The sequence below is a fragment of the Haemorhous mexicanus genome, chromosome 3, assembly GCF_027477595.1.
Source record: "Haemorhous mexicanus isolate bHaeMex1 chromosome 3, bHaeMex1.pri, whole genome shotgun sequence".
In the NCBI taxonomy this organism is placed as follows: Eukaryota; Metazoa; Chordata; class Aves; order Passeriformes; family Fringillidae; genus Haemorhous; species Haemorhous mexicanus.
This window is the reverse complement of record NC_082343.1, coordinates 85,416,361-85,441,933: the sequence shown is the minus strand read 5'-3', so window position 1 is coordinate 85,441,933 and position 25,573 is coordinate 85,416,361. Positions and strand designations below refer to the sequence as shown.

Genomic DNA, 25,573 nt, shown 5'->3' with positions numbered 1-25,573 from the left:
AATGAACCTTTGTTATTCACCTATTTTAAAAAAAAGATGCACTATGAAAAATATTTGAAAAGTAAGATTCAACAGTGATTCTGAAAAGTTCAGTAAAATAGATATTTAAAAAATCCTCTTTCAGAATAGGAATTTGATGAATTAATTTAATGTGAATAGTTTATATTAATTATCAAGCTAAGAGTTATTCTTTATTTTAAAAGAGCTTTCCAAAGAGCTTCGATATAGCAGTAAACATTTAGATTTTTTTTTTGTTGTTTATTTTCTTTTGTAAATAAGAAAGAAGAAATTCTGTGCCTTGTACTTCACTGTGTGCCCTGTGGAAGAGCATTGCCCCTCACTGCTGTAGTACCTGCACTGTCCTGGGCTTGTGAGCTCAACTGTTGGGATTTGGTTGTTGTGTTTGTCAGGCAGAGATGGCATTTTCCTGAACCTGTATCACATTTAAAAGAGAACCAAAATCTAACAAGCAATACCTGTTCACAGAGTGGTGCCTGAGACTTTCTTCACACTAAATCTATGAGGCCAAAACTGTTTTGGATGTTGCACAAAAGTCTCTTATTATAGTTTGTGTCCCTGCATGGAAGTATCTTAATTTTCATTTGTCTTACGTTCTGATACCTATATACATACAGATGTCTTTGTTAATAACTAGGAAATGCAGTAGAGGATGTGAGAAGTTCAGTATAGTATGAAATGGACTTCTAAGATGTTTTGTTTGATGTTATCATGTGATAAAGTCCAATTTACCCATGAGACTTTACGCATACTTATTTAATTTTAGTAAACATAAGGAAGAACAAATTCTTCTACAATGAAAACAGAAAATGAGTGTAATAGTGGCATATGTTATCAGTTCAGCTGCAAGGGACTGTTGTGGTCTCTCTAGGCTGGAATAAATTCAATACTGAGCAGAGAAAAGTGATTTAATGAATTCAATATAGCCAAATATTGAACAGGACACAGTATTCTGTACTGTGCAAACCTTTCAAATATGTTTCTTAAAACAAGCCCTCACCCCCCATATCCTAAAACAACATTCAACATTGGGAAATGAAGTGCTCAAAAATGGTGGTGGATTTTCATAAAATCAGTCCCAGAATACATTCTCTAAAGGGGCAAACATTGTGTTTACATGTCCAATTAGTCCAGTATCTGAACATAACAAATATCAAAATGTCTTATTCATCTGCAGCTTAGCTTGAAGTGTTTTCAGCTTCTGTGAAGCACTTCATGACGAAGTCCACATGTGGGCTAAGAGCAGTCCCAGCCATGAGGTAGCTTGTGCACACTCGATCCCCCTGGCTTTGGGCACGGTGTCATTCCATGTGTGAGAGAGGACATGAACCAATGCCTTGCCTTCAGGTGGTGTTTCAGCCAGCCACCTGTGTCATGTCCTTCTGATAGCAGATGATTAAACAGTGTTTGAATCCCACTGGCACTGATTTGGACATGGATTTCTACACTATGTGAGTGTGCCCTATCTACTTGGCTTTGGGTCTGTTCTGTCTAAAAAATATGGGTTGGGGTAAGCTTTTCCCATGTGCTATGGGGCTAATGCTGTTTGTTTACATGAAAAATGAGACGGGAGCTTGGCAGTTTCCATAGGCACTGAAAGGAGAGGAGAACAATAAGCTCTGCCTCACTAAAAGTCTTCTGTATGTGAGAGAACAAGCCCAGCAGTAATGTTTTGAGGGACTGTTCCCACTGTTCAATGCCCGTTCTTTTGGAGTGTGCTGCACATGCCAGCTTTGCTGCTGCAGGACCAGAGTTCACAGATGGAAAGGATGGGTTGGAGGGGAGGTGTGTGCCCATAAACACCTCACCATGGATGGAACAGGGAAAGGTCAAGCCAGTGATCAGCTTGTGACTGCCTGCTTCTCCAGGCTGCCATTTATGGTAGGCAAAGCCCTGCAAGATAGGCACTTTTAACAAAAGCATTCAACTGAGAAAAGAGCATTTTTAAAACTGAGGGTTAACTTGAATGCTTTCTATGGAGTTACTTATTTTCAAGTAATGTACTGAGCAAGGGCTTTTGGGATTGAAACAAAATAACGCCTTCCTGTCCCACTTTCAGCTGCATTGTGTGTTAGCAGAGGACAGCGTTTCTTCCAGCTGCATCAAACCCTGTTTGTCTTCTCCTGTCAGAACTGGTTTTCTTTGCATTGGTGGGGTACAGAAATGCAAATTCCTGAAGAGGCACGAGTTTATCTGGGCAATACGAAGTGGTAAAGTGGCAGAATATGCTGAAAGTCATTGTGGTTCAGTGAAATCAAAAGTTTTAACTGCTGAACAATTCAGTGTTGATTCACCCTAATCACTCAAGTGTAGAGTATAAAGTGTGCTCTTAGTGTATCCAATGAGGACATTTTTTCCATGTTCTAATATTTAATTTGGCATGCAAATGTTCATATGCCTGAGGCTGAGCTCCAGCATCATTGTCCTGCTGATACACCCGTGTTCATTCAATGTGATTTATAACTTCAAACAATGTGTTTAGCCTTCCATATGCTAATTCTGAAAAAGACCAAAAACATGGGCACTGAGGCAGAATTAAAATTTTTTCTTTTCTGTACACTGCCCTCCATTTGCATTTTCATCTTTCTAGCTATCAGGAATTCTTCTAATGGAAGGAACCTTTTTTTTTGCTTACTCTAAGGTAGAGTTTACATTTACAGTTTTAATGCAAACTGTTTTGATTAGAATCATGTTGTGATTCTAGCATTTACATTTCTGATAGCTCATGGAGCTGATAGAAATGAAATGGTTTTAATTGTGAGGAGGGCAAAAAAAACCTTCTCTGAACCGCACATCTTATGTTTTCTGCTCTGTGATCCAGTGATATTTTTCCTTTTTTTTCCCCCTCTAATACAATATCGTAGTTCAGTAATGTCAGCATTTCTGACTGTTATGTAAGTATAGCTAGGAGAACATCAGAAATATGAACTTCCCTCTAGCAATTCTGGGTCTCTGATAAGCCTGTTACTCAGCAGGCCTTTATATTACGCTCTGTCAGATCACTGACTCATTGCTTAATGAAAATTATTATAAATAAAGTTTTTTTAAAATTCTGACTCTAGTCTGATAACAGAGGATCTGTGACAGGGCTCTGGAATAAGGCAACTCTGCAAAGCAACTACTAATTCAAGGATATTCAACTTCTCTCCTGCCTCAAAGCTGAACAATACTGTGTGTAATTTGCTTTATTTTCTTTGGCATTATCTTTAATTCCTGGTAAATTATGAGTTGCTTTAGAACTACTAGTATGTGCTTTGAACAGCAGTTTATGATAGAGAGCCCAGGAGTCCCCTGGTGAAGTGTAATAATGACCTTTCTTTCAATTTCCAGTGCCCTGGAGCTGTAAAAATCTTCTTGGGTGATGAAAGTCACTTGGCCTTTGGCACAATTTTTCCAAATGCCTCAGTGGGATGCAAGAATCCTTTACTTGCCACAGGTATAGCAACTGAAAACATACTAAGGCACCCTGGCAAGCCAGGGTAAAAAAAATGTGGAGATTTTAATTGCACTGCATGTCAGGTTTACTTCCTTGGACCATACAATCACTACCTTGTCTTACTTACTGAAAAAATTATTTTAGTGTGTTGGTTTGGGGTTGTAAAGTGCTGATTCATGCAAGTATATTCTGATTTTTTTCCTGGCCTTTCATATTTTGATATTGCTGTTAGAAATGGTCTGGCTAGACTATTAGTTTAGAGCAACAGATATAATTCAGAGTAGCATGATTAGAGAATAGTGGCCTGTGGCATATAAAAATCTATGCAGAGTAGGAGAAAATTATAGAGCAACACAGAAAAATCTATCCTTCTGTGTTAATGGCTCTGTGAAGTTTTAAAAATGAAAATAAATATGTAAGGAACTTTGTCTTTTTAATTTTCTTGGAGGTTTAATTTAATAATCACATAAAAGGCCTGTAAAACAGTGTGTATGTGTATTTAATGATGTTTTATGTATGCTCACAAGATCAAGTTATTTCAGTTCTGTGGTGAAGATATTTGTAGGAGAGGATGTAAAAAGAGCCTCTTGAGCTCTTCTGAGCCTCTGTGCTCTTCGAGAGTACTGTGAATTTTATACTGTTACTGTTGGCTACATTAAGATTTTTAATATAGAAGAGAAAATGGAGGGTGTAGTTTTGCTACCTCAAAAAACTAGTCTAGGAGCTTCTGCTGCTTCCTTGAGAAGGGAACTGCCTGGTCTCCCTGGGGCAGACACAGCTTCTCAGTGCCCCAGATGTCAAACCTGGCTTAAAGCCTCAAATCTGGATCTACAACAGTAGGATAAGTTAGGACAGTGACAAGTTTCCATGTTAGAAGTAGGCACAGAGGAAGAAATTTTCAAATAGTCTTATTTGTTCAACAGTTCTTTTGAATGCAAAGGGATACATGTTCATTGCAATCATGTAGGGATCTAGCAGTTACAGTGAGGCAATTAAAAAGCTACAAAAAGTGATTAAATCCAGTTAAAAATGCCTGAATAGCAGATGTAAGCCTGGAGCTAATTTCCAATGAAAAAACCAGTTACAGTCAGTTACATGAGAAAAATAACCACTCTGGGAGAGAACCTTGGATGTCCCTCTCTTCCTATGATCTTACCTGTGACAAGATCTGTGCTGGAGAAAGCTCCATTCTGTAGTGTAGCACCAGCAAAAGAAAATGAGCTGAGGTACTCCTAGTTGTGCAGGTAATTCATATGCTGTATATTAGCAGTGCCTGTGATGCTTTTTGTAGTTGTGCTGTTCGCTACCACAGTGGGATTTTGAAAGACAGCTTTATTGAAAGAGCTATAGCAGTACTGGCATCTGTCTGCATCCTGTTGGAAATGTTTGTTACTCTTACCACAGTGATCATGGTGAGCAGGAGACAAAGTTCTAAGCACACACAGCACAAATCCTTCTAATGACAGTTATCTCACAAGCAGAAAAGGCTGGTGAAGGTTTAATGCTTGTTGTGACTGAGGAAGGAAGGAAGGGCTGCTTCCTCTTTACCAAACCCTGAAGTAATAATTTTATGAAACAACATTCAAAACTGAAAAAGTTTCTCTACAAAGAGCCAAATCCATCTTTTATTAATCTACATACAGAAGTTTCTGGAAAAGCTGATCTGTGTAGCTGTAGCTGGAATTGTTCCTCAGATACATTTGTTTGGAAATAATATCTTTTTTCCCTGTCATCACTGAAGAAGTGCCTTTTATCCATGTTCCAGCAAGTGGCATGCTCATCACCCAGCTGTGTTTTGCTGAAGCTCTAAGCATGCACAAATGACTAACAGTAACTTGGGTGTTTAAGGCGTGCAAATGTCTTCTTGAATAGATGTTTGAAGTGGGCACAGAAGTGTTTCACTTTTTCCCTGTATCTAGTGAAAACATGCCCTTTCTCCTGAACATTTTAAAGAAGCTGCTGTTCTACAGTTGGAATAATGCAGATTAGGAAGGAATATAGATAAAATGCGACTTTCTACTCAAAGCAACATTAAAAAAGACCTGACTCTTCTCCCAGAGGGTGGTAGGCAACACAAGCTGCACAGATTTCATTCATTATGTGGATATCCTATCTTCTCAATCCCCACGTGTCTCTGGCATTATCAGCTTGGCTCTGAGTTGCCCACAGTGAAAATGTAGGCCCTGGCGATGAAGTCTGTGGAATTAAGATTACATCCTGAATGCCTCTTTTTTAGTATTCCATTTCTTTTACAAGTCAGTGAATGGAGACCATGGTTTGCCCTAAGAATCACCTGTTTTCTGTTTTAACTGATTGAACATATGTATAATTGGAAAGCTCTAGTTCTTTAAAGCAAAGACGCTAGAATTTTGCTTTTTTGTACCTTCTTTTGTTCAGCCAACAAGATTAGTTCTGCTGCACATTGGTGAATAATCTTGCAAGAAGTAAATAGCTGAAAAGTGCCAAGAAATAATATGCCAAGACTGTGTTCTAGTATTAGAGTATTAGGAATAGTATTGATAGATGTATAAGAAAAGTATGTCACTGTGTGTAGAGAGGAAATGTTTCATGGTTTTGCTCTAATTTTGTTGATTTCATCAACATTATATCAGAATCCTATATGGCTTTGTATTTTATATTGCATGAATATCTAGTACTTACTGTATACTGGGAGACCTAAATGAAGCTGTATAGCAGCCAACTGTAAGAGTAAACTTGTAGCTTGGGCACACTTCTTTTAAGCCCTATTAGTCAAAATGAAGTACATTTTTTGAGAGAACTCAGTGTTCCTCAACACAATGATTCAGTTCAAAATTGCACCCAATGCCACATGAAATGCTAAAAGCAGCAGTGAAGAAGGAATCTTCATTATCCAGTGTATCTTGCTTTGCTGGAAGTTTTAAAAGGCAATGCAGTGCATTTATGGGCTTCACACAACCATCTGAAAAATATGCCACATTCATGGTGGGTCTGTCACAGACAATCAGAAAAGGAAATTCTATTATTTTAGCCTTTGTTTTTAAAAGTCATTTGTGAGACTCCACAGTCTTCTGTTTTCCAGTCCTTGTCATTTGGGTTTTCTTTTTAAAGGTGTCTTCCTTTATAAGATACGTGTAGTTAAGAAGTTAAGAAGTCTGTGTTTGGTTCCCTAAATATATGGCCTGACTTAAAAAAAAAAAAAAAAATTAAAAATCCACATTTGTCTTGAAGCTTACTGAAACAGTCCTGCTTGCTTTTTTTTCTTAGTGGTTCTCATTCAAGAAACGGAGTAAAAAAAGGTTAATCTAATCTACTCTAGGGTACTCTAATCTCCTAGTTATTCCTTTTAACGTTGATAGTCCATAGATTATCTGCAGAAGAAATGAGAGAAAAATGTCATAATCACAGAGAATCTTTTTCAAAAGAAAGTACTGAAAGTAAAAGGAAAGGTCTGTATCTAAGTTTTCTGTTCAAAGGTAATTGAACCACTGAGATCAACATGTCATTAGTTAACTTTGGCATAGCTAGCATTTCAAAACTTCTTTATAAAGAAGGTTTTCTACCTTTTGAGAGAGATAGGATTTTTACACAGCAATTTTGCACTCATAATTGTGTGACTGAAAAGGTGTTGAGTTTTCTGTCCATATCTGACCATTTATTTACTGGTTTCAGAACTTCTATAAATTGAGTGCTTTAGAAATAAGATGTGAAGTTGTGTGGTTTGAAAGGTTCTCTTAAAATGGATTGTAGATTTGGGAGTATTTTATTTCCTGAGGCAGCAGCACTTTCGTGTTTAACAGTGATGTGTTTCATGGTTTGCAAATTTAGCTGATGAAATTTGCCTCCCCCTAGACAGAGATTGACACCTGGCTTGCACATGTATTATGCCAATAGATACAGAAATCTATTACGCTAATATAATGAGATTTCTTTTGAAATAGAGATAAAATTAATATTTAGAATAAAAATTATTTTTCCTGTCCTTTCCTCTGATTTATTTCCTTACCTGTTGGCTGAACTTGCCCCTGAGCAAGCATTATTTATAGGTAGGATGGCTTGCAAAAAAAGATGTCTGAGAATTATTGCAAACTATGTTTCAGAAATCTTTCCATACTGAATTCAGAGTTTTCATGTCAGAGATGTGAACCTTTCAATCACTTAACTTTTAGAAAGTTGTGTGACTTCTTTGATGTTGTGAATACATAATTTGAGCCTCCTATGGTTAGAAACATGGCTTTCCCAGGAATTGATTCATTTAAAATATACAAATATAATAATCTCTACCAAGTATATAACATTTGTTGGACACAGGAATATCCACTGTGGTAAAATAACAGGGTTTTTCTCTGTTACACTGATCATATATTTTGTATTTAATGTGTGCAAACAGTCTAATAGAAAGTAAGCAGAAATAATTGAATAATAATTGATACCGTGATGATGTTACTTTCAGTACGCATTTTCACATCTCGTGAACATCACAGCTAAATACACTCTAGATGACATAATAAAATTAGCTGCTATGAATTTTAAAGAAAATCCTGCATATCAGTTTTAAATACAGAATTATTGTGATAGAGTTGTACTATGAGAACTGCTGAAACACTGGCAGCCAAGTGACTTCATATTGCAGAAGTGAATTTCAGGTCTGAGTTGTGGTAGTACATGATATGGCTTGAATTAAAGATGAAAGAGAAATCTGCTACTGGAACTTGCATTCCAGTGTTAGTAACTTAAACTATGACCAGAATAAAATGTATTTCTAAGCATACAAGCGTGAATTGCCAAAGAAAATATCTTCCCTAATCTGACTGCAGCTGGTAGTTAAATAAAATTGCTGAATATCTAAAATAAAAAGGTTTTACAGTGTTAAATAAAATAGAATTTTGGTTTGTTATTGAAGTTCTATAGGCTACACATTTTTATAATCATGTGGGCAGTTTTTCTTTAATCAGCCCCTAAAGTATTTATTATGGTAGGTATATTTTACATTTTCAAAACCAGGTCCTCCTCACTGACATTTTAAAATATTTTCTGGGGAAAAAAAAAAAAAAAAAAGCTGGTTGTTTGCGTATGTTCCAGTGCTTTAGTGCTTTTCTGTGGGATGTAGTTCTGCATAAGTTAGTCCTACTCTGAGTCATGAGCTGGGAGTGCTGCTAAAAATATGATGAAGATCACTTACACCTGTGGAAGTAAATCAGATGTATTTTACTTGAAAAGCCCTGTGCAATATTTAAAATTCATTGCAAGTGTGAGATCTTGGTCCTTTATTTGTGTGCTAACGGGTATCGTGCCAGCTGCAGGCAGCAGCCCAGTGCTCACTGCCTTGCGAGTTACCTGGCACTTTGAGTATGAGAGCTATGAGGGCCAATTATCAGCCCTTGTGTAACACCTACCTTAATACACTCCTGCTTTGCAATAGTTAAGGTCAGTAGCACGGAGAGGCATAAAAATGGAGCCAGTGATTACAGTGTATCAAAACAAGGCTGAAATAAATTATGAGATACGTAAGGGCCAATATATAGGTTACCTCTATTCTTGACTGACTGTGACAACATTAATATCAAAGCCAGTATTGCAGTGGAAGTAAACACTTCAAATGTTGATTGAAACCATCAGGAAGAAAGAGCTATACAAGTGTGGGATAGCATTAGGAAACGCTGGGCTTCATGATTTACTGGATATACAGATCTGACAAGCCATTCAATTGTGACTGAATTAAACACATACACATATCCTTTACTTTCCTCTGTCACAAGCATAGGGAGGAAAGTCTCTTCAATTCAGCCATAGGGAATGATATGGAGGATGTTCTCCCTGAGAGGAAAAATACAGCCTGGGTAGTATCAAAACATCCCAAAGCTGCCTTTTATCACAACTAAAGTCTCCTCTGACACTGGCTAGAATGGAGTCTCACTAGATATCACAAATGTGTTAACTTGAATTGAGCAAACAGCATCATTTTCAACAAAATTTGAAGGTGGTATCTTCTCCTTCTCCTCCTTGATATCTGCTGAGGGCTGAAAGGAAACCTAGTTTCCTTAGATAATTGTCATTTACACCCACTTCAATTGCTGGAGCCTTAACAATTTGCTTGGAAATAGCTGCACTGTGCAACAGCTTTATTCCATGTAACTGACAGTTTCTGCGAAGGCGTAGAGACAAATTTCTGACATTATTCCAGACAGCTTCACTGTTTAGGAGTCCTAGATGTTCATGATACCTTTCTCCAGTCAGTTGCAAAATGCTCTAATCTGTGTTTGCTTTAATTTTGTTATAATTTACTAGCAGTAGATTCATTAAAACATGAGGCAGTTGAGGAAGATGGCTGAGATAAGGGTTTTAAGTTACTGTTAAGTTTGGCCTGGCAGCTGAAGTGATTAAAAATAATCATATTGTAACATGCCTTTTTTATCTCTCCTGAAGGAAGTGACAGTGCTTGTGCCTCCTGAAACCTTAGCATACACAAATCAGAAGGAAAAAAAATGGAGATTTTACTGGCAATTTTCAAGTTTGAAAATAGTGAAATAAATATTGTTTTGATGCTTCCAAAATGGAATAATAACTCTTAGGTTTTCTAACTGTAAATTTTTCCTCTTTTTTTGGACGAGGGCAAGGTTTTGTTCCTAAGTTCCTGACTAGACTAGTTACGTGAATAATGCTAAACTGCTGGTATACATCAACCATGAAAAATCAAAACCACTCATCCCATTAAGCTTCCTATGCAGGTGATTTTGTTTTTCTGTCCATTTTGACAAAACATTTTTTTTAGATAACAAGAAACAATAGTAAAAAACAATTTTTGGGGAGATATGTGCCAGCATGCTGCTTTTATACCCTTCTCTTACTATGATGCTTGCAAACCCACAGGTTTACAGTAGCCATTCTGCTAAAGAGTCATGTCTGTGTGTTGTCCTAAAGATGAATGTGAATTGAATTATTGCTCCATAGTTTCTTTCAGGGTGAAAAGGATGTGTTTGTGCTACTATTCTTCTGGACTCTTTTCCCTGCTTTCTCATTTGTACTTGGCAATGTGAGCTGCAGCTCTTGAGAAGATCATTAAGATCATTGGCAGATCTTGGAGATATTTTCACAGTCGTGGCCACTCTTCCTTCCATTTTTGTGTGCCTTGGCAATGGCATGGTAAAGAAATAACGGCTTAACAGAGAAATGCATAATCTGGTGCACAGTGTTTTTGGATTTTAAATAATCATATGTTGAAACTCCAGAGTGTTACATGAACAGAAGGCATGATACCTCTGTCATGCAGTGCTGGGGACTGTGCCTGCCATAGCAAAGAGTGTTAATTAGAGAAAGTAGAGCAATGAGTACTTAGAATTTTCTCAGTTCTCACAGTAAATCCATATCTGTTATTTTAGAAAGTTTTTAAATCATAAAAGCTTTTTGCAAAAGGTTGTCCAGTCTCTAATAACCCTAGAGTCCTGATGTCAGTGCCTACGCAAGCCGGCTTTCTGGTTTACTTTGCACTTCCCCATATACAATGCAAACAGATAGCTAATGACTGGGTAAATACAATGGGAATGGACTTTGTGCGCTGTGTGTTCTGAGCTTGAGTGTTTTGGTCTTTATTTTGTTTGCCTATTTTTATATTCTTTCACAAGCACATTTTGTAATGATGGGATGTTACAGAGTTTCTGGTACAGTACAGAGGAATAACACAAGGCATGTATTGTGCTCACTCTCTTTAAATCTGAAATCTTTGCCGATGCCAATTATTTTTGGCTTTTATTCTTTTGAACTAATATAGTATGAACAGGGGTTATGTGTTATGATTCATTAGCAAAGAGTGTTCATTTAAAGCAAGAAAAAAAAAAACTGACAAAAATGTATCTGCCAGACTTTGGCCTATCTGTTTTCCTTTCCTAGCTTTTTAATTTATTTTTAAATGAAAATCCATGAAAAGTCCTAATACGTGAAAAAAATGACAGTGAGAGCTGAGGAAGAAGTCATTAGCTGAGAACTACTTCCAGTTGTAGTATTAACCCACGAGGATTACATTTGTGTCATCTAAGGAATATTATTTTCAAAACCACGAAACAAAGACATTGAAAGCAAAGTCTTTAAAACCAGTCTGATCTTGGACTTGCTAATACAGCCCAAAATGCCATTGCCTGCCCTTGTTATGCAGCTCATTGCCTGACAGGATTTCCAACATCTTTTCCACAGAGCTACTTTCCAGCCAGCTGTCCCCAGCTGGCAATGGTGCTCACGGTGCTTGGGTACTGGGTGTAGGACTTGTGCTCCATGATGTGCTTGTCATTCCATTTTTCTGTGTGATAAGGAGCCTCTGAATAGCTGCTCATGTCCCAGCTTATCATTCCTTTCCCCCCATATTTTTCCCCTTTGTATTTTTGCTATGTGTGCTCCATCCCTGAAGATTGATGATAAATCTGTTGGTGAGCACTCATCCCCAAGGAACATGTCTACTAATCACCTCCTATTAGATTTTGTTCTGCTGATCACCACCCTTTGAACCTGATGGATCCAGACAGTTTTCCACCAATGCTCATTTTTGTAACTTGTGTTTCACCAGCTTGACTAAAGGAAGGCTGTTGACAGCCTTTCTGAATTCCTGGCAGAAAGTATCTACTCTTTTCCCCTTGTTCATTATGTTTGGCATCTTATGTTAGAAGGCAGTCAGGTTGATCAGGCAAGATTTGCCCTTGTTTAATTAATGCTGACCATTCCCAAACAACTTTTGCTCTTGGACATATCATTGAGGCCCCATAGTGGTCTTGGAGATCGAGTTGAGAATGATTTGCTCTGTCTTTCTAGAAACTTGATATCAGGCTGACTGGCTTACAGCTGTAAATTCACATTTCTGTAGATCCTGCTTGCCCTGCCTAAAAATGTGAATTAATAATATTGCTCTGTAGATTACATCCCTACTCTGTCTGATTCCTACAATCATGCAGGATTTGAGGAAGAAATCTGCTTTTATAAATCTTTTTGTGGTACCAGGAGTCCTTCTAAGCAAAAACCCCAACCCTGTGTCAACCACCTGATTTAGTTGAAAGGCCATGCTGGGTTATGTTTATACAGTACCCAGTGGCCTGAACAGAATGGATTGGCAGAAGTGCATGGGCTAGTCTTTTCTTACATAACTAATTTTCCTAATTAATCTAGAATGTTATGGTGGAAAGGAAAGAAAACTAATGATAGCATTTCTGAAAAAAACCCCATAGCAACTCAATGCCTGGCAGTTTTTGTGTCAATATGAAAAGCTGCAGTGACCATATGAGACCAGAATGCTTTTGCTATGTATTGTGTTAACATCTTTCACTACCTAAATTACCTCTCATCTGCTCTGTCAAGCCCAGTCATCATCAAACAGGTCAATTTGGGTTTTCTTTGAACATTCTCTTGACATTCTTTAAGGTTCAAACAGTGATACTTTGAGATACTTGGAAAAGATAAGCTGAATTAATATTTTATTATTTTTGAAGGAAGGAGGGTATTTATTTTGGAAGTCTGGTAGGCTTTGTATCCTGCAGAGATGCATGGTTTTCAGCATCAGATTTCTCTGAAGATTTTTTTTTTTTGCACTGCATTCCTTCGCAACAGCTGGAATTGGGCTCAAAAAGTAGACAAATGGAACAATGCTCAGAAGGAAATCTGGAAAATTTTCTCTCCTAGACTCCTGGTTTGTATATTGCTGGCTGATTTAGATAAAAGGGGACTTCAGTTTGGAAAGTTTGGGAACCCATGATGTGTTTGAGAAAAATTAGCAAGAAAAGCAGCAGAGCATTGGAGCATGGGTGTCCGTCTCTTATCTAGGATTGCTTGACCATATTTCTCTTGATCCTTGATGCTGGATAAGCCTTTACTGCTGTTGACAAAAGGCTTTTACTTCATCTCTTCTTGGTGTCACATAGTTTCCATAAAGTCTTAGTGTATGAATCCATTTTATCTTTGGGATTGCTGGAAACTATCTGTGTGAAACAAAATGGTTCTGTTTGGGGCAGTGGACTGGGTGTTCTGGAGAACACTTCAGATCTCCACACTATCAAGTTAGATGACCCTTTTGCATAATTAAAGATTAGTTTGTATTGGTTTTTCTTACTCTCTGTTTTTAGTGTACCTTTCTTATTTTTATTTTTGCCTTTTCTCACATTCAGCACAGTTCAGTTACTTTAGCAGCTCTTTCAAATATTCCTGGAAGGAAAGCAATCATATGGTCTCATTTACAAGAAGATATTTTAAAATGATCTAAGAAAAACCTGTAATGATAAACTGTTGTTCTTAACTCAGGCCATAAAAATAATTAGAGAAGCATTTTGAAGTTGCAAGTAAACCTATTGTTGTCTTAAGATGCATTGCGTCTTAAACAAGGGCACTCTGTGAGGGATTTTGCAGAATGCAGCACAGTCTTTCCAGAAGTTGCACAGATGCAGTGACTTAGAATGCAGGGGACATCCCCTAAACTGTGGCAGTATTGGCAAGTAGCTAATTGATCTTGCTGAGACTTCTGCTCTAGGTGGGTGCTCATCAACAAATATTGTGTAGTTGTATTGAATTACTGCTTAACTGAGCTCCACTGTTCATGTAATTTACCTCCACTTGGCATCAGTGCAATCAATAAAAATGTCAACAACTGAAAATAAGTTCCTTAAACTTTAAGTTGTTATATAAAGCTTGCTAGCTTCACTTACAAATGATAGCAAAATATGATCTTTGTAACTCTGAGATGTGTTGATTGATATTTGTTTATTTTGCATTACTTAAAAATTGTTTAATGACAGTCAAAGAAAATGTTGAATCCATTACACTTGTGACTATTTTATATTCTTATGCTGCGCATATTTGTGCTTGATTGGGAATGTTCTCCAAAGGCCATTTTGCTACTTCTGTAATTGAATATTAGCCAATAGTTTAATTTTATTGTGGATAGATAATTTCTTAATGCGAACTGTTAGACATAGTTTTAATTGATTAAGGTCAGATTTTTATCTATTTTTTTAATAGCAGATGAAATGGGACTTTGCACAGAAGAGCTGGCCCTTCTCTAAAATCGATGAACGTATGCAGAGGGTGTTAAGGTCTGCTGTATCTTTTATTTGGTGCTAGGTTAGGATGCCTCACTTAAACTGAAGTTAGGGAGAAGTTCCACTCCTAGAGGGACTAATAACAGACAGGTGAATAGCCTGCATAATTTACAATAGATGATTTATGAATTCCATGTCTGGTAAGAATTACATGCTGAAGAACCCTAATTTTGAGTAAGGAGTGCTCATGTCATCTCTTCAGACAATTCACAAACATTCATAAGACAGCACATTGTTTTCAGGAGTACTTGTTCAGTTTTACTGTTTAAAGGAGACATGTTCCTAAATTATGTGTGATTAGCTCTTGAAGACACTCTGGTTTGTCTATTCAGAATCAAACAATTTATCTTCAGATAAATGATTCTTTAACAAATAAAGGAGGACTATTGTGCTTTTTCAAAGAATAGTTGTTTATTTAGGATAATTCAGCATTTCTAATAAGATAAAAAATGTATTTAGAACTGAGATTAACGTTCTGATCTCTGAAGATGTGGTGTGGAGATTAACTTTAAAATGCAGAGGTGACTAAGAATTTCGCACTGAAGACAATATCTAGGTGTGTACCCAGCCCTCTGAGCTGGAAGGCAGAAAGGGGGATCTGAATGAAGATCCCATAACCCAAGGGAAGTGGTCAGTCACTTCCTGCACCACATAGACACATACAGGTTTATGAGTTGGGATGGGATCCACCCAAGGGTGTTGGGTGAGCTGATGGAAGTGATCACTGAGCTCTCTGAGACCTTGTAGCTTTTTACAACTACCTGTATGGAGGATGTAACCTGAGGGTTGGTCTCTTCTCCCATGTGACAAGAGGGTAGGACAAGAGGAAGTGGCCTCAAGCTGCACTGGGGAAGGTGTAGGTTGCATATTAGGAAAGATTCTTTCACTGAAGGATTGTCAAGCATTGGAACAGTCTGCCCGGGAAAGTGGTGAAATCACCATCCCTGGAGGTATTTAAAGGATGTGTAGATGTGGCAAATTGGGACATGGTTTAGAGGGAGACTGGGCAATTCTACGTAAATGGTTGGACTCAATTATCTTAGAGGTTGTTTCCAACCCTATAAATTTTGTGATTCTGTGAGCCTATTAATAAAATGTAAGTGAAGCAGAAGGACCAGCTACTCTTGAAACACCTTTGAATATATCTACATACCTCTATTTTGCTATAAAATAAGAATTCACACTTAAAAATCTCGATAAGGGAAAATCTGTGAATAAGTATTTATGGTACCAATCATAACCCAGTCAAAATGACTATTTAAGCTACCATAGCATCTCTGATAAAGATCCTCTATGATCTAGGAAGACATAGTTTCCCAAGTATCCAGAAGCCTTAGTTTTATATGGCTAAAGTTCACCAGATTGTAGGAGCACTTTGAAATGGTGTCTATGAAAGAGAAGAATTAAAGCCTAAACATATACCCCTTTTTCTGAAGATAACTACAAAAACAGCCTCTTACCCTATAATAGCAAATATTCAATGGGAAGTTTGTAAGGGATATCAAACTAAATTTTCAAATCACAACCTTAAATTATTCTTAAAAGAGAGGTAGTGTATCTTTTTAAACATTGCTACATACATAAAGAGTAAGCAGTAGTGTTACCCACAATGCAGCTGAGAAACGTGAGGATTAAAAGGTTTTTCAAATGACTTAAATAATAATTCTCTCAGATATTAAAATAGGTCTGTCAAAAATCTGACTTGTTTTAGTGTAGCGCTATAGATAAAATGGCACTTTATCAAGTGAAAGGAAGCAGAAATTCCTTCAAATTTTTAAGTATTACTAAGAAGTATCCTTAACAACATGAGCTTTATCAGTGTGGTGTGTTTGCTCAATACCCAAGTTGTCAAATCCTGAAACAGTGACAGTAATTTGGATTTTTGTGCAAAGCAATTGGCCTAATTCTAATTCTCTCACTAATAGTGCTGGAAAGAAATAGTAATGGAGTTCAGAGTAGAGTCCAAAAGGAGGACTGAGTTCAGGGGATTTCAGGAGTGTTGACAAAGTTCAGAATTCTTTAAAAGGAGGGGATATGCAATCAAGATGGTCGTCTTTAAAATGACAGATAACATTAATTCTAGAGAACAAGCCTCTGAAACACAACAAAATAAGTAAATGTGATTGAAGCTCTGATATAAAACTGGCATTACCTGTGACTTACTATCTTTAGTAATTGTACAGTCTGAGAGGATTGCATACATAAAAATATTCAAAAATTGTTATTTTAATATACAAGAGGACTGTATCAGGGAAATATATTCTGTTGAGAGATATTCTTCCAGGTCACTCAGGCTTTTCCACAAATATTTAGTTACGGAGATTTGTTGCATATGGTTGTAATTATTTTTACACTTTATTGGACTTTTACTTTTTTTTTTTTTTTTTTTTTTTGTTCTTCATTGTGAACACCATTTCTAGAGAATAAAAATAAGACTACGAATAAAACATACTCAATTGAAACTTCAAAGGCTGTTCTTAGATTTTTGGTCAGGTTCATAAGATCTACATTGCTGTGTGGGTTTTACAAGTGAGCACATTTTACTATTCAGAAGACTTAAGAATGATCTCCTACATTTGAATATTTGCAAATCCTGATGTTTGCAATAATTTGCTCTGAAATGCTGTTGGTGTTTTGATTTTATCATGTGCTGTAACCTCTAACTACTCAGTTGGTTGGAAAAGCTGATTCAGACTTACAGAGCAAAGCGTTTGATCCGATTGGAACCGCTGATGGTTTTGTTTCCGTAGCTGGGAAGTGGTGAGCGACCCGTTACTCATTTTTCTCCTGCCAGTCTTCACCCTTGAGTATTAAGGAGAGACAAATCTTTCTCAGCTCAGAAATGCCTAGCATTTATAGGAAGAAAGTTGAAAATTAGGATTTTCAGCTGCAGAACGTGGGTGTATCTGTGTTTTAAACTGAGGGAGGCCAGAGTCACTAATCCCAGATAGATGCAATTATTTCATCTAGGCACTGAGTGATGCCATAAAATGTGAAGCCCTGGAGGCAGAGAAAAGATTTGATCTTTGCTATAAGACAAATATATCAGATATTTCAGATATATCAGATGAGCAGATAACCATGCTAATAGACAAGTGTGTTACAGTGTTAAAAGCTGTTGAGCATTTCCCTATCACAGAGTATTTTTATACTTTCCTTTTAACCCTCTAGGGCTTTTTGGCGCATGGGAAGTTTTAGTGGCAGTTCTTTGCAGTTTGGCTGGATAGTTTTTAGGTGTTCCTCAGTGGCTCTCTTGATTTAGACATGCTCTACAGTGTCATTTACTAGCATGATTTATTGCACTATATAAAAAATAAAGGTTCACCTCACTATGTAGGTAACCATCAGGATGACCAGGGCTCACAGTAATTGTGTACTCTTTGTATGCAGTTTTGTATGTTTTTTATGGCTCAGATACATTAAATTTAGTGGGGATAACTCTTTATCTAAAGGGAACTTAATTTTTTATTTAATTGTTGCTTGACTGGACAATTGTCTGGGCTGGGTTACATGAAGGTACTGGGAAGGTTTGGTGCCATAAGCTTCCTCTGCAGTCACAAAGTAGAGATCTCAGTCACATAGAATGCCTGGGGTCTGCGTGCCCCACGGGGGCCCTCTCATCTCCTCAAACTGTGAGGAGGTTTTGGGCAACTGGCTTAAACCAGATGCTGGCTCTAAAATAGCCAGCTGAGGTTAGAAAATGCCCACTCCCTTGGACCAATTTCAGACATTTTGTTGACAAAACAGTTCTAAATTAAATATTTTACTGTCCAAGTGCATCTTGAAGTCCTTTCAGGTAATACTCAGCTGTGGTTGTTGCCTTTTTCCTCTGGGTAGTAACACAAGTTTATTCAGCGGCTTCTGAGTAACAAAACCTGCTTTTAGGTGTCTTAAGCCTGCCAAACTTGGGTATTCAGTGTTTGCTTTGTGACTTGAGGGACTGAATTGTACTGCCCAAGGCTGGAGAGTGATCATTGTGCCATCCCTGCCTGCTCAGTGGAGGGGATGGCTCTGTCCCCCCTGGAGATGCCCCCTAAATGTGCTCTACCCTGAGGAGCTTTGCCAGTCACTGCAGCGGTGCTCTTATGTCTTGAAATGTGAGGGAAGTGGAAATTTTGGATCTGGAAGTTGCCTGGAGAATTTGCAGGTGTTTGGCGCTTGAATTCAGAAATAGAAGTGGAAGAGGGCCCACAAAATTGATTTTATTGAGTGGAACAGATGGCTTTTCTCAGGGCCCACTTCCAGAGCAACGGTTGAAGCAGACTGGTCACTGTCTTAAGTGAATTGAATTACAAGAAGTATAAAGCAAAATCAGTTTTTTAGCTCTTACAGTTTTTGATCAGATACTGCAGAAATGTGACTGTTTGATGGCATGGATGTCTATTCCTGTATAGCCAAAATACCCAGGGAACTGAATTGGAGTCCATGCCTGAGGGCACAAAAGCCAAACTGAGGAGTTGTTTTAAAAATGAAATGTTTCTTGCTTTTAGTCCGCAGTTCAGTGGGCTGTAACATGTCCGAGCAGTAAAATTAGTAAAAGTAAGAGAGTTTAGTGCCTTAGCACGTTTTGTACTGTTTCTTTCACAAAAAATTCAGACCTAACCCTTTGTGTTATTTATTGCTGTCACCTTTGACTGAAATCTGAGTTTTAAGTAAGCATGGGAAAGCATTTCACAAGTCACAGGGCTGGAACCATTAATGTCTATGCAACTTTTTTTTTTGGACAATTCCGAGCCAGTTATTTTGTTTACATTGTAGAAAGAATTCAAAATGGTGATTAGTGGAAGTAATAATGAAAGAATTTAGTGACTCTATTTATATAAATATTAGTAACAATTATGAAATATGCTCTAGAGAAAGTGTATGGGTTTGTTTTTACTTCAGTAATACAGTATATTTCTTTGCATACTTTGATACTAAAAAATAATAGATTACCTCTAATTCTCTTTATGCATATCCCAAGCATATTTGTCAATTATCACAATTTTAAATAAGCATTTTTTAAGGCCTAATTTTCTATAAACACAGCATAAGATGATTGCAATCAGAGTGATTGCTTCCACGTACTTTGGTTGGTAATACACTACAGCTTTAAAATCTGAAAGCCATTCTAATGCCTATTTCATGGCATGAAATTTAACAGTGAATTATGGAACATACATTCAGAACTTAAAGACAAAACTATTATTTTAAATAATTTCATTCTGTGCTTAATTAATATGCTTATAATTTATTACTTTTTAGAAATTATTAAATTTAGTTCTAAAGATCAGAAAAATGTTGACCATATTAATAATTGTCCTTTAGAAAAAAACCCATAACTTTTGATTTGAAAAGCCCACTGATTGATGCACTGTAAATCTTAAAAATTAATTTTCCATACCTTAAAAATATAATAATAATTTTTTTATGGTATGTGGAACTCTGTATATTTAATTTTTTTGCATTTTATCTATTTTATATAACTTAAGACTAAAGGAAAAATTACTCTTTCTGTAGCTGTTCATAGGTTTTATAATCAAAGCCAGGTTTAAATAATACAGTAGAAACTTAAAGGCACTACATTTGTATTTTTGCCAAATAATATAATTAATTAATTTTAAAATAAATTAGAGTATAATATAATTATAAAAATGCACAAACTTTAAATGCAGTCATCTTAATTTAAAACAATTTACTGTATTTGAATAGTCTGTTAGCTGAAGTTGAAACACCAGTTTAGTTTCATGTGCTTTAAAATCTGATCTCAGTGTACAAAATCTTCAGAGCACTATAAACATACGTGTAAATGAATTGTTTTAACATTCAATTTTTTTGATATAATTGCTCTGAATCATGAAACCTCAGACCTAAGATGTTCCATCAGGGAGGCAGAAATACTGGTAACAGTGATATTCAAAAAGCATGCAAGAAATAGTTGGTGAGGCCAAAGACAACTCACGTGGTGTTCCTGCAAAAACTTGAAGGGGGAAAAAAAAGGCAGAAAACCCCACTCCTTAAATCCTGCATTATAATGTGAAAGCTCCTTGCTTTTGTTGGACAGCTGAGATGGATGAATTGTATTTTAGGATTGGCTGCTGCTCTAAATACAGTCAAACTTATACTGTTCAGTATTGCCACAGAAAAAAAGTTATCTGCAGGCCCAAGTTTCGGTAATTAAATTCTGGAAGGCCCCTTGGGTGGCTAGCATTGACTGGTGTTATTCCAGAGAAACAAGCATTGCAATTCATTTATGAAATATTCAAGTAGAAATATGATGTATCTGTCCCTTTGCCTAAAATAGTTTCAATATTTTTCTTCAAGATGAACTGTGAAAGATGTCCAGACTCTTACATTTGAATACCTCTGTAAGTCATTGTTAGATCCAAGACATTAATGGTAGGAGAGAAGGAGACAGATGAAAGTTGCTGAGGACCTGGAGGAGGAATAACCAATTCCACTGGGGCAGCTAATATTTAGTCCCTGACAATCTATTATTTCAATCAAGCAGGAAGCTAATTACATGTAACACTTCCATTCTTTAGCACCAAAAAAAAAAAAAAAAAGATGAAGTGCCTCTATTTTAAGACTGACCACGGTCCTTTTGGCAAAATACCATTCTGTCAGAAAATGCCAATGTCAAATCTTTTTGCCAGATTTAGCAGGAGGTTTTTCAGGGAATACCAGTTCTGTCTTTCCGGGTGTTCTTGGTTGAAAGTTTGAGCTTCTTCCCTGGACTATTTTCTATTTTGTGTTCATGTCCATTGGATAAAATGCTTATGTGAGGATCATGGGGGGTTGGGAGCTGCCATCCTTGAGATGAGCACCCTGGCCATGGGCAGAAGTGCCCTACTTGATCTCCCTTCTTTGCTGTTCAGTGGCACTGTGGCTTTTGGGGTGCCACAAGGAGAATGTCCCTTTTCAAATTTTACCCATCTCTGTGGTTATTATTCACAGGAGTACTTAAAAGATTAGACTTTGTTTGTTTATTTTTAATTTACTTTTATTTATTTGTTGTAGAATAGCTTCAGGTACCTTACTTGGGGATTAGGTTCCAAACATCAGAGTCTTGCTAGCCTGGCCACCACCTTACATTAAGAATATTGTTTGGCTGAGAATAAGAAATGCTGATTATAAAAAGCTAGCATTGATTACTGTCTATTTTAGATGTGGCAAAACACATTATGTGTATTGTAGGTGTGGTGTCAAGTTCAAGTCTGCATATGCATATGTCTGAGTCAAACACAAAATATATTTGTATTGATGGAATTCACGTGATTATATGCTAATAAATATATTGATGGACTTAGCTCTATTTAGTCCCAAAGGACAGAAGTGAAAGGAGACAAAATGTCTCTGAAACATGAGTTGTAACACCATCTATTGCTATGTGTTGAGTCAGAAAATTGTTCCCATTTATTCAGAATGCCTCAGGTAAGCAATTTGTCTCCAGAATGTATTGGAAATGTTTCAGATGTGCAAGAAACCTGGTAAGTAATACAGAGGAGGCAGTCCGCTTTTACTCAAAAATCAAATTACGTCATCAATGTTGCCTTACCAAGACAATTTTAGCAGCTTTTCTCTGCTAAAAAAAGGAAGTAGGAGAGGAATCCTACTTAGTTGAACCAAAATTGAAAAATCTACTTTCCTCTGAGGCAAAATCCTCTAATTACTGTGTATTTAATTGCTGTCTATATTGAGAATAGTAAGAAAAGGATTTCTTCTATAAGTAAGTATGATGGGATTATGTGAATAAATCTGGATGTTACCATCTTTGTACAAGTTATAAAGAAACTTGTACTGTTGTTTAAGGATTGAAATTCTGATTTAACTTTGAGTAGGAAGATCTGAATTTACCCCATTTTCATATGGAGTTTTGAGCTAGCTGAGGGAAACATTTGGCTCTAAATACTATATGTAACATTATATATGGATTTAGAAGTTTCAAGAAGCCAGTGGGTTTACCAAAATTACAGGAGCAACTTCAGAAGTCACCTAATGAATGGCATTTATTTTCCTTTTATATGTTTGATTACCTGCAATCTTCATTCACCTGTAAAGCTGGATATTATACCAGCTTTGAATTCCAGGTAGTTGAGAAACTTGAAAGATCTGAAGACCTTTTACTGCCTGTGTACTGACAATATATGTCATCCTCTATTTTATGTCCATAAAGATTTTACTACCCTTGGCAGTGGATCAGGACTGAAAAGAGAGGGCAATATGGAATGATTTTTCAATTATCATTGTCTCTTCCACTGTTACTGATGGACACTCTTACTGGGTACTACAGATTTTGTAGCAGTCTACCTTCTACAATAATTCCAATTAATTTGTTTCATCTCTGTGACTGCCTGTGTAAAGACAGCCACTGCTACACGGTGGCATAGATTTGAATTTTTTAAATAATTACTCAGTTGGGATTGATCTAAAATTGCATCTCCAATCTGTGCACTACAGGCCTCCTTTATAGTCAGTAAGGATTAATATCTTCAAGGATGGTACATTTCATTTTAGAGTAAATATCCCTATGGACAGATTTGAAACTATTTAGCAGTGCCTGACAACTAGAGATCCTGTTGATTGCCTCCTAAAATTGTCTCCCTTTTAAGAACATAAATAGTTTTACTTGATTTTTAATGGTAACTAGCTAATGAATTACACAGAACTGCCTGTTTTACCCCTAAAAATTCTTTTGTTGGGGGGAAATCAGAAAGAAAGAAGTGTTGAAAACAGCTTTAATAATTTAGGAAACCTATATCAAATAATTAAGAAAACTTTCAAAAGATGTTTGAATAAAGGAAACCATTGTATTCAATAAGAAAACTGCAAAGCAGCAGCTTGAATTTCAGCATGCTGTGGTCATTGTGCTGCAGCAAATCTCAGCCCTTGATCTGTTCGGTCACTGGGTCTTCTTGGTTAAAGTTGTTTATTAACCACTACAAGCTAAAGTTTTCTTTCTCTATATAATTTGTGGTGATCACTAAAATAAGTAGGAATGCCTTGAAAAATTATATACTGTTCAGAGAAAGATCCTTAAACCTCTATTTTTGAACAGAATTCAAACTAATATTGATTTTACTGTGGGTAGGAAACTATGAAGCAAACAAACCCCATAATTTCTGGACTATCCCTGAATTCATAGCAGAAACAAACCAGGAAAATAGTGGTATGTGTGAACTTTATTTCATTACTTTTTTTAAAGTCAACCACAAAAGAAGACATTTGTGAACATGTTTCTTGTCTTAATCAAAAAAAAGTACAATGTCAAACACTTAAACTGGATCTTTAGCAATCTAAACCCATATCAGCAGTGTCTGCATGTTTCATTTTTACAGTTGTTAGCAGGATTGGTTGACAATCGTTGATTGATTGTATTTCTACAATCTGACAAGTGCAAAATCTCACCATATACTGTAAGAAAAGCCCCATAGTAACTTCTGTACTGGCTACATTTTTTTGGAATACTGTTTTTCAGTCTTGACAGCTAATAATGCCCTTCTAAAAGCATGAAATACTAATTTTCTTATGGTATTGTGCCCTGATAAAAATGTTGTCAGCCTCATGTTTTCAAAACTTAATTTGTCAGTGAATTTGCTGGGCTTTATACAGTGAGTGTAGATTGTGGCAGATTAACCTGACAGATTAGACCCTGACATTACAAAATCTTGTCAGTACAAGAACTGCAAGGTGTATGATGTGGAGATTGTGGTATGGTGGGCTCTCAAAAATATTACCAAGCTGTAAAGAGAAGCATTTTTTAAGACTTAATTAGATCTTAACATTCTTGTAATTTCTTAGTTAAAAACCCAGAATTCTGAAGTCACAAAGAAAGTCAGTCTATTATTGATATAGTAAAAATTAGAATCCTCTGATGAGCCTGGCTGATATTAAGGGTCTCAGAAGCAGTTTCTACATGGCTAGGAACTCCAAACTTTTTAAAGCATATGCTTATAAATGATGTGTGGGGTGAAAGAGGAAGACCTGATGTATAAGTTGGCTTCGACTCAGTTGTATATCCTGCAGTTGGATAGAAAAACGAGTGTGTTTGGAGAGGCCCTTATGGTAGAAATAGTAAGGACTTATTTTGTTGTAGAAGACAGTGGTTTGGTGAACTAGTTTTTTAAAAAAAGTATTGAAACCAGGCGACATGAGTCAGGAGCTGTTAGGGTCATCAGAGCTTGCTCTGTGAAAATAGCTTAATGGTGCCTGCCTTCTTCCCATTATCAAAAGGAAGACTAAAGGCATGTAAATCCTGTTTATAAATTCACTGGGGAAACAAACAAAGGTAACCAGCAGAAAAGTGTTTGCTAAAGTAATACTGGGGGAAAACTATATATGAATGAATCTGAAATTAATAGCTTGAAATTAGAAAGAGAGTTTCGAGATGACTTGTCATACAGAAAGAGTGTGAATAAAAAAAGCCAATAACCGTGTTACAGCATTATCACTACAATAGAGTACAATACAGTCAAATATATCAATATCAATTTGTGATAGAAACTGTGGCCTTCTGTGATGGCAAAGACATGACTTCAGTTCTAGGAACTTGCCAAGTTTCATATCCTTACGCTTTGTCAGAAGTTTGGGGAAAAAGCTCCAATTTCAGCTGTGCATGGCCTGGTGGTCTCATTTGTTGAGAGAAAATCAGGTGTATGGGCTGGTGGGCACAGAAATTTCCATGACTGAATTACTGTTGTTTAAAAATTTTCTTTGATTTTGTGGTTGCCCAGCTGGGAGAGCATGTCAGTGTAAGGGTACCTAATCCCTCACTTCTGACATCAGTAGTGGCTTTAGGTGACAGGAAGCCTGACTCAAGCAGTGGTGAGTTTGGTCACTAGCAAAGGAAATAAAATCTCAGACTTTCACAGAATTCTGCATTTTGGATTCTCCCTTTATGCTTCCTGTTGTATGTCAGGTATCACAGTCTCTGTGATTGCAGGAGGTTAGAGTTTATGCTGCTTTACAATCACAGTGCTGCACACTGGATGAAACCAGAGGCCCAATGTACTTCAAGAGCTATGTTAAAAATTGAAATAAAAATAAATCTGATGTAGGGAACACTAATTCTCAAGCAATCCTCCATTAGTATAAT

At 36.7% G+C, this 25,573-nt stretch overlaps 1 protein-coding gene and 1 long non-coding RNA gene across 3 annotated transcripts in view; one reads left to right on the top strand and one right to left on the bottom strand.

The window, feature by feature from the left end:
• BCKDHB (branched chain keto acid dehydrogenase E1 subunit beta) overlaps positions 1 to 25,573 on the top strand; it is a 133,440-nt gene that overhangs the window by 94,034 nt on the left and 13,833 nt on the right. The window lies entirely within an intron of this gene.
• The window catches only part of LOC132325350 (uncharacterized), a 43,252-nt gene that overhangs the window by 11,978 nt on the left and 5,701 nt on the right, over positions 1 to 25,573 (bottom strand). The window contains exon 2 of the long non-coding RNA XR_009485923.1: positions 17,199 to 17,301. This is a non-coding gene — a long non-coding RNA (uncharacterized LOC132325350). The remainder of the gene's footprint in view (positions 1 to 17,198; positions 17,302 to 25,573) is intronic.